Source organism: Mirounga leonina, unplaced genomic scaffold (genome assembly GCF_011800145.1).
Source record: "Mirounga leonina isolate KUSES-001 unplaced genomic scaffold, KU_Mleo_1.0 Mir_115, whole genome shotgun sequence".
NCBI lineage: Eukaryota > Metazoa > Chordata > Mammalia > Carnivora > Phocidae > Mirounga > Mirounga leonina.
In genome coordinates this window covers 33,362,183-33,370,041 of record NW_023270268.1, presented here as the reverse complement: position 1 = coordinate 33,370,041, position 7,859 = coordinate 33,362,183, and the positions used below count along the sequence as shown (strand labels likewise).

The following is a 7,859-nucleotide window of genomic DNA, read 5'->3' as shown; positions in this document are numbered from 1 at the left end:
GAAGGAGGAGGTAAAGAAGTAAAACTTATTTTGAGTCTCTTCATACTGAGGAGGACAATGGTGGAGATAAGCACATTGTTAGAGAAGGAGCTGGTTACCTACAGAACAGTATAGAGAAATATATTTGATCATGAGTATCAGCAAAGTGCAACAGAAGTGTCTGATAGAACTTACAGATTAATAGAAAAGAATAAATGGTAACTGAACAAATTAAAACTAATAATGAAAAGTAAAAAGAGAAAATGACAAATATACAAAGAGTATATCTAAACTTGGAAGGAATAAAATTAAGTACATCAGTTTTTACCCCAACTATGAATAAGCAAAATTTTCCTAGTGGGAGATAGATAATACCCAGATTGGGTTTAAAAAACAAAGCCCTATATGTTTTTTGTTTTCTTTTATAATAGTTTTATAATTTTAAAAATATTACCCTATTACATTTAAAGTAATAAAGAATACTTGGGAGGAAAGGGGAGGTAAAAACAACTGAAGGCTAATGACAGCAATTGTTAAAACCAGATAAGGTGGAATATAAGAGTAATTAGGATGAAATAGGATGAAAAAGGGTGAAAGGATGAACAAGGATGTTCTATAATGATAAAGGTAGAATTTTTGAAAGCCATGAAGATTTATAAATCTATATATACCAAACAATGTATCAGCTAGATAAATATAGAGATACAATTCATTTTTTAACACTTTAGTTTGAAAAAATTTAGACGTACAGAAGAGTTACAAACATAGTACAGAGGGTTCCTATCTACCTTCCATCGAGCTTTCTCTACACGACCATGGTGCAACTGTCAAAAACAAGAAATTAACATTGACACAGTACTATTAACTATAGACTTTATTTAGATTCCCCTTATTTTTCCACTAATGTCCTTTTTCTTGATGTTTGAGCATAATATTTAGCTGTTGGATTTCCTTTGTCCCCTCCAATCTGTGACAGTTTTCAGTCATTCCTCTTTTTTTTATTTTGACACTTTTGAGGAGTATTCAGCAGGTATTGTGTAGAATGTCTCCCTATTTGGGTTTGTCTGATGTTTTCTAATGATTAGGCTGAAGTTATGGATTTTAGGGAATGCTACCAGAGAGGTATGTTCCCTTCTATTCCCTTTTCAGTGGATAATAACAGTGGCTAAATGATGTTAATTTGTCTTATTACTGGTGATACCATGTTAATCCTGATCACTTAGTTAAGGTGATGTCTGACAGGTTTCTTAAATATAATGTTACTGTTTTTCCCTTTAAAACTCATAAATAGGGTGCCTGAGTGGCTCAGTTGGTTAAGCTTCTGCCTTCGGCTCAGGTCATGATCTCAGGGTCCTGGGATTGAGTCCCACATCGACTCCAAGCTTCTCCCTCTCCCTCTACCTGCCAGTCCCCCTGCTTGTACTCTCTCCCTCTCTGTCAAATAAATAAAATCTTTATTTTTTTTAAGATTTTATTTATTTATTTGACAGAGAGAGACAGCAAGAGAGGAAACACAAGCAGGGGGAGTGGGAGAGGGAGAAGCAGGCTTCCCACAGAGCAGGGAGCCTGATGCGGGGCTTGATCCCAGGGCCGTGGGATCATGACCTGAGCCGAAGGCAGACGCTTAACGACTAAGCCACCCAGGCACCCCTCAATAAAATCTTTAAAAAATAAAATAAAACTCATAAATATTTGGGAAGGGAGATACTTTGAAGCTATGCAAAAATCTTGTTTTACCTTAAATCTTGCTTCACCTACTAATTTTAGCATTCACAGGAGGATCTTACCTGCAGCAATTATTACTATGGTGTTCTCGTGGTGATTTTCTATTTATCTTATTCCTTTTACATATATCGACTGGAATTCTTCTGTAAAGAAAAGTTACCCTTTCTTCCCCTATTTATTTATTTAATAATTTATTTGTATCAGTATGGACCCTTGGATATTTATTTTCTCATGTTATAAATCTAATACTATCATTTTGCTGAAATGGTTCCATCTTCAGCCATTGGGAACTCTTCCAGGTTGGCTTGCTATGTCCTTTTGACATGACTCCACTTTTCTTTTTTTTTTTTTAATTTTAGCACTTCCTTAATTTCTGGCATAATAAGATATTCATCTTATTTTTTCTCTGCTTACCCCTTGGATTTTTCCAAGGAGTCTGGTTGCTTTTATTGGAGAATGTCATTTAAAACCAAGATCTGGGCACTAAGTCGCTCATTGCTACTGGTATGTCTCTGCTTCTAGACAGAGCTAGAAAATATATAGGTATGTACTAACTAACCTATGCATATGCGCACACACACCCCTACATTTAGATAGCTAGCTAGCTAGCTAGATTCACTTGTTGAAGGACTCCTGGGTTTCCAGCTTTTACTGATTAGGAATAAAACTTTTTTTAAAAGATTTTATTTATTTATTTGTCAGAGAGAGAGCATAAGCAAGGGGAGCAGCAGGCAGAGGGAGAAGCAGGCTCCCCGCTGAGCTGGGAGCCCAATGTGGGGCTCCATCCCAGGACCCTGGGATCATGACCTGAGCCAAAGGCAGATGCTTAACCAACTGAGCCACCCAGGTGTCCCAAATAAAACATCTATAAATGTTTATATGCAGGTTCTTGTATGAACATAAGTTTTAATTTTACTGATACATACATACACATGCTTTTTTAAAAATATGAGTTCTTAGGGCACCTTGGTGGTGCAGTTGGTTAAGTATCTGATTCTTGGTTTCAACTCAGGTTATGATCTCAGGGTCATGAAATTGAGCCCCGCATTGGGCTCTGCACTTAGCAAGGAATCTGCTTGAGATCCTCTCTCCCCTTGCTGCTCCTGCTCATGCTCTCTCTAAAATAAATAAATAAACCTATAAAATAAAATAAATAAAAATATGACTTCATTCTAATACTTTCAAGTCCAGTCTAGTACCAGTGGGTTTATTCTAGCATTCCCAGGTTTCTTATAACTTTTCTCCAACAGAAACCTGCCTTTCATTATTTACAATATATTTACTTATTTGTTTTACATGTAAAATATTTTCAGAATTGCTTACCCATATGCCTGAGAGAAACAAATTCAATGCATAGTCATTTGGGTCTCATTTCACTTAACAAAATGCCTTTAAGATTCATTTATGTTGTTAGATCAATCAATCATTTCATGTCTTTTTATTGTTGAATGATATTCTACTGTGTGGATGTACCACAATTAGAGCACAATATTGATGTACATTTCTTTTTGTCTTTAGCCTTACCAGTATCCAGTGAAAACATCCTTTTGCAAAGTTACTTAGATCAGTTTCTGTTGTCTTACCCCATTCAGTGTAGCTAGGTCATTTATTTGTAACATGGTTAGATTCATTTGTGATAGTCTACATTTTATCTTGGGTCTCCCTGGCATCTTGGGTTCATTTTCTAAATTTGCAGGTAGTAGACTCACTCTTGTGGTGTATAGTTCTTCGGGACTTGACAAATGCATACAGCCATATATCTACAACCACAATATCATACAAAACAATTCCATTGATCCAAAAATTCCTTGTGCTGCCCCTTTGTAGTTAACCACCCTCCCAACCCCTGGTAATGATTGATCTTTTTGAGTTCTCTGTAATTTTGCTTTTGAGAACATAATATAAATGGAATAATTCAATGTGTAGTCTTGGGTCTTACTTTTTCACTTAACAAAATGCACTTACGATTCATTCATGTTGTTGGATGAATTAGTTGTTCTTGTCTTTTTATTGCTGAATGATATTCTAGTGCAAGGATGTACCAGATTTTTTTTTATCTGTTCACCTGTGGAAGGACAGACACCTGGATTGCTTTCAGTTTTTGACAATTATAAATAAAGCTAATATAAACATTTGCATACAGGTTTTGTGTGAACATAAGTTTTTATTTCACTCAGTAAATACAAAGGAGTGCAGTTGCTGGGACAAATGTTAAGTGTATGTTTAACATTATGTGAAACAACCAGACTCTTCCACAGTGACTATGCCATTTTCCAGGTCTATCAGCAATGTGTGTTTCAGTTGCTTTGAATCTTTGCAAGCAATTTGTATTGTTAGTTTATCTTTTGTTTTTGTTCTTAGCTATTCCATTAGATGTGTAATAGCATCTCATTGTGTCTTTAATTTACGTTTTCCTTATCTCTAATGATGTAGAACATCTTTTTATGTGTTTATTTGCCATCTACATATCTTCTTTGGTAAAGTGTTCAGTTGTTCTGCTCATTTTTTAAATTGATTTTTTGTTTACTTATTGTTGAAATTGAGAGTTCTTTATATATTTTAGATAGCAGTCCTTTGTGAGGTATGTGATTTGAAAATATTTTCTCCCATTGTGTGGTTTGTCCTTTCAGTTCCTTAATATTGTCTTTTGCAGAGCAAAAGTTTTTAATTTTGATATTAAATTTTTCTTTTATGGATCCTGCTTTGGGAGTTGTACTTAAAAACTCTCTGCTAGGTTCTCTTACATCAACCACCTAAGAGTCCCACTGTAAGAAGCAACAAACTTTCCTCTTCTTCTCCACCATCTGCTCAGCAGCCACAAAGCAGCAGCCATGCATGAATGCATCTCCATCCATGTTGGCCGGGCTGGGGTCCAGATTGGCAATGCCTGCTGAGAGCTCTATTGCCTAGAACATGGCATCCAGCCCAATAGTCAGATGCCAAGTGATAAGACCATTGAGGGCAGAGATGGCTCCTTCAACATCTTCTTCAGTGAGATAGATGCTGGCAAGCGTGTGCCCAGGGCAGTGTTTGTAGACCTGGAACTCATAGTCATTGATGAAGTTCACACTGGCACCTACTGATAGCTTTGCCACCCTGAGCAGCTCATCACAGGCAAGGAAGATGCTGCCAATAACTATGCCCAAGGACACTACACCACTGGCAAGGAGATCATTGACTTTGTCTTGGACTGCATTCAGAAACTGCCTGACTAGTGCACAGGTCTTCAGGGCTTCTTGGTTTTCCACAGTTTTAGAGGGGAGACAGATTCTGGGTTCACCTCTCTGCTGATGGAACTTCTCTCTGTTGGCAAGAAGTCCAAGGTGGAGTTTTCCATTTACCCAGCCCCCCAGGTTTCCACAGCTGTAGCTGACCCCTATAACTCCATCCTCCCTACCCACACCATCCAGGAGCACTCAGATTGTGCCTTCATGGTAGACAATGAGGCCATCTATGACATCTGTCGTAGAAACCTTAATATTGAACGCCTAACCTACACTAACCTGAATAGGTTGAGAGGTCAAATTGTGTCCTCCATCACTGCTTCCCTAAGATTTGATGGAACCCCGAAAGTTGATCTGACAGAATTCCAGACCACCTGATGCTCTATCCCCACATCCACTTTCCTCTGGTCATATTTGCTCCTGTCATCTCTGCTGAGAAAGCCTACCAGAACAGCTTTCTGTAGCAGAGATCACCAATATGTGCTTTGAACCAGCCAACCAATGGTGAAATGTGACCTTCACCATGGTAAGTACAGGGCTTGCTGCCTGTGGTACCGTCATGACATGGTTCCCAAAGATGTCAATGCTGTCATTGCCACCATCAGGACCAAGCATATCGTCCAGTTTGTGGACTGGTGCCCCACTGGCTTCAAAGTTGGTATTAATTACCAGCCTCCCACTGTGGTACCTGGTGGAGAACTGGCCAAAGTATAGCGAGCTGTGTGCATGTTGAGCAGCACCACAGCCATTGCTGAGGCCTGGGGTCACCTGGACCACAAGTTTGATCTGATGTATGCCAAACATGCCTTTGTTCACTGATATGTGGGTGAGGGCATGGAGGAAGGAGAGTTTTCTGAGGCCCATGAGGACATGGGTGCCCTTGAGAAGGATTATGAGGAGGTTGGTGTGGTTTCTGTTGAAGGGGAGGGGGAAGAAGTAGAGGAATACTAAAGTTAAAAATGTCACAAAGGTGCTGCTTTTATAGGGAAGCTTATTCTATTTTTTTATTATGTTATGTTAATCACCATACATTACATCATTAGTTTTTGATGTAGTGTTCCATGATTCATTGTTTACATATAACACCTAGTGCTCCATGCAGAACGTGCCCTCTTTAATACCCATCACCAGACTAACCCATCCTCCCAGTCCCCTCCCCTCCAAAACCCTCAGTTTGTTTTTCAGAGTCCATCCTCTCTCATGGTTCATCTCCTGCTCTGATTTCCCCCCCTTCATTCTTCCCCTCCTGCTATCATCATCATCTCCTCCTCCTCCTCCTCCTTCTTCTTCTTCTTCTTCTTCTTCTTTTAACATATAATGTATTATTTCTTTCAGAGGTACAGATCTGTGATTCAACAGTCTTGCACAATTCACAGCGCTCACCATAGCACATACCCTCCCCAATGTCTATCACCTAGCCGCCCTATCCCTCCCACCTGCCACCATTCCAGCAACCCTCAGTTTGTTTCCTGAGATTAAGAATTCCTCATTCAGTGAGGTCTTATGATACATGTCTTTCTCTGACTGACTTATTTCACTCAGCATAACACTCTCCAGTTCCATCCACATCGTTGGAAATGGCAAGATTTCATTCCTTATGATGGCTGCATAATATTCCATTGTATATATATACCACATCTTCTTATCCATTCATCTGTCAGTGGACAACTTGGCTCTTTCCACAGTTTGGCTATTGTGGACATTGCTGCTATAAACATCGGGGTGCACGTACCCCTTCGGATCACTACATTTGTATCTTTGGGGTAAATACCCAGTAGTGCAATTACTGGATCGTATGATAGCTCTATTTTCAACTTTCTGAAGAACCTCCATACTGTTTTCCAGAGTGGCTGCACCAGCTTGCATTGCCACCAACTGTGTAGGAGGGTTCCCCTTTCTCTGCATCCCCGCCAACATCTATCGTTTCCTGACTTGTTAATTTTAGCCATTCTGACTGGTGTGGGTGGTATCTCTTGACGTTTTGATTTGGATTTCCCTGATGCTGAGTGATATTGAGCACTTTTTCATGTGTCTGTTGGCCATTTGGATGTCTTCTTTGGAAAAATGTCTGTTCATGTCTTCTGCCCATTTCTTGATTGGATCATTTGTTCTTTGGGTGTTGAGTTAAAGAAGTTCTTCAGAGATTTTGGATACTAGCCCTTTAATTCATTCATTCATTCATTCATTCATTCATTTATTTAAGAGAGAGAGAGAGAAACAGCATGAGAGGGGAGAGGGTTAGAGGGAGAAGCAGGCTCCCCGTTGAGCTGGGAGCCCGATGAGGGACTCGATCCCAGGACTCCGGGATCATGACCCAAGCCGAAGGCAGTCGCTTAACCAACTGAGCCACGCAGGCACCCTAGATACTAGCCCTTTATCTGAAATGTCTTTTGCAAATACCTCCCATTCTGTCAGTTGTCTTTTGGTTTTGTTGACTGTTTCTTTTGCTGTGCAAAAGCTTTTTATCTTGATGAAGGCCCAATAGTTCATTTTGCCCTTGCTTCCCTTGCTTTTGGCGATGGTTCTAGGAAGAAGTTGCTGCGGCTGAGGTTGAAAAGGTTGTTGCCTGTGTTCTCCTCTAGGATTTTGATGGATTCCTGTCTCACATTTAGGTCTTTCAATCATTTTGAGTCTATTTTTGTGTGTGGTGTAAGGCAGTGGTCCAGTTTCATTCTTCTGCATGTGGCTGTCCAATTTTCCCAAGACCATTTGTTGAAGAGACTGTCTTTTTTCCACTGGACATTCTTTCCTGCTTTGTCGAAGATGAGTTGACCATAGAGTTGAGGGTCCATTTCTGGGCTCTCTATTCTGTTCCATTGATCTATGTGTCAGTTTTTGTGCCAGTACCATACTGTCTTGATGACTATAGCTTTGTAATAGAGCTTGAAGTCCAGAATTGTGATGCCACCAGCTTTGCTTTTCTTTTTCAAC

At 39.6% G+C, this 7,859-nt stretch overlaps 1 pseudogene; it reads left to right on the top strand.

Moving 5' to 3' along the window:
- The first annotated feature begins 4,535 nt into the window (after nt 1–4,535).
- On the top strand, nt 4,536–5,879 carry LOC118004224 (annotated as a pseudogene).
- The last annotated feature ends 1,980 nt before the right edge of the window (nt 5,880–7,859 follow it).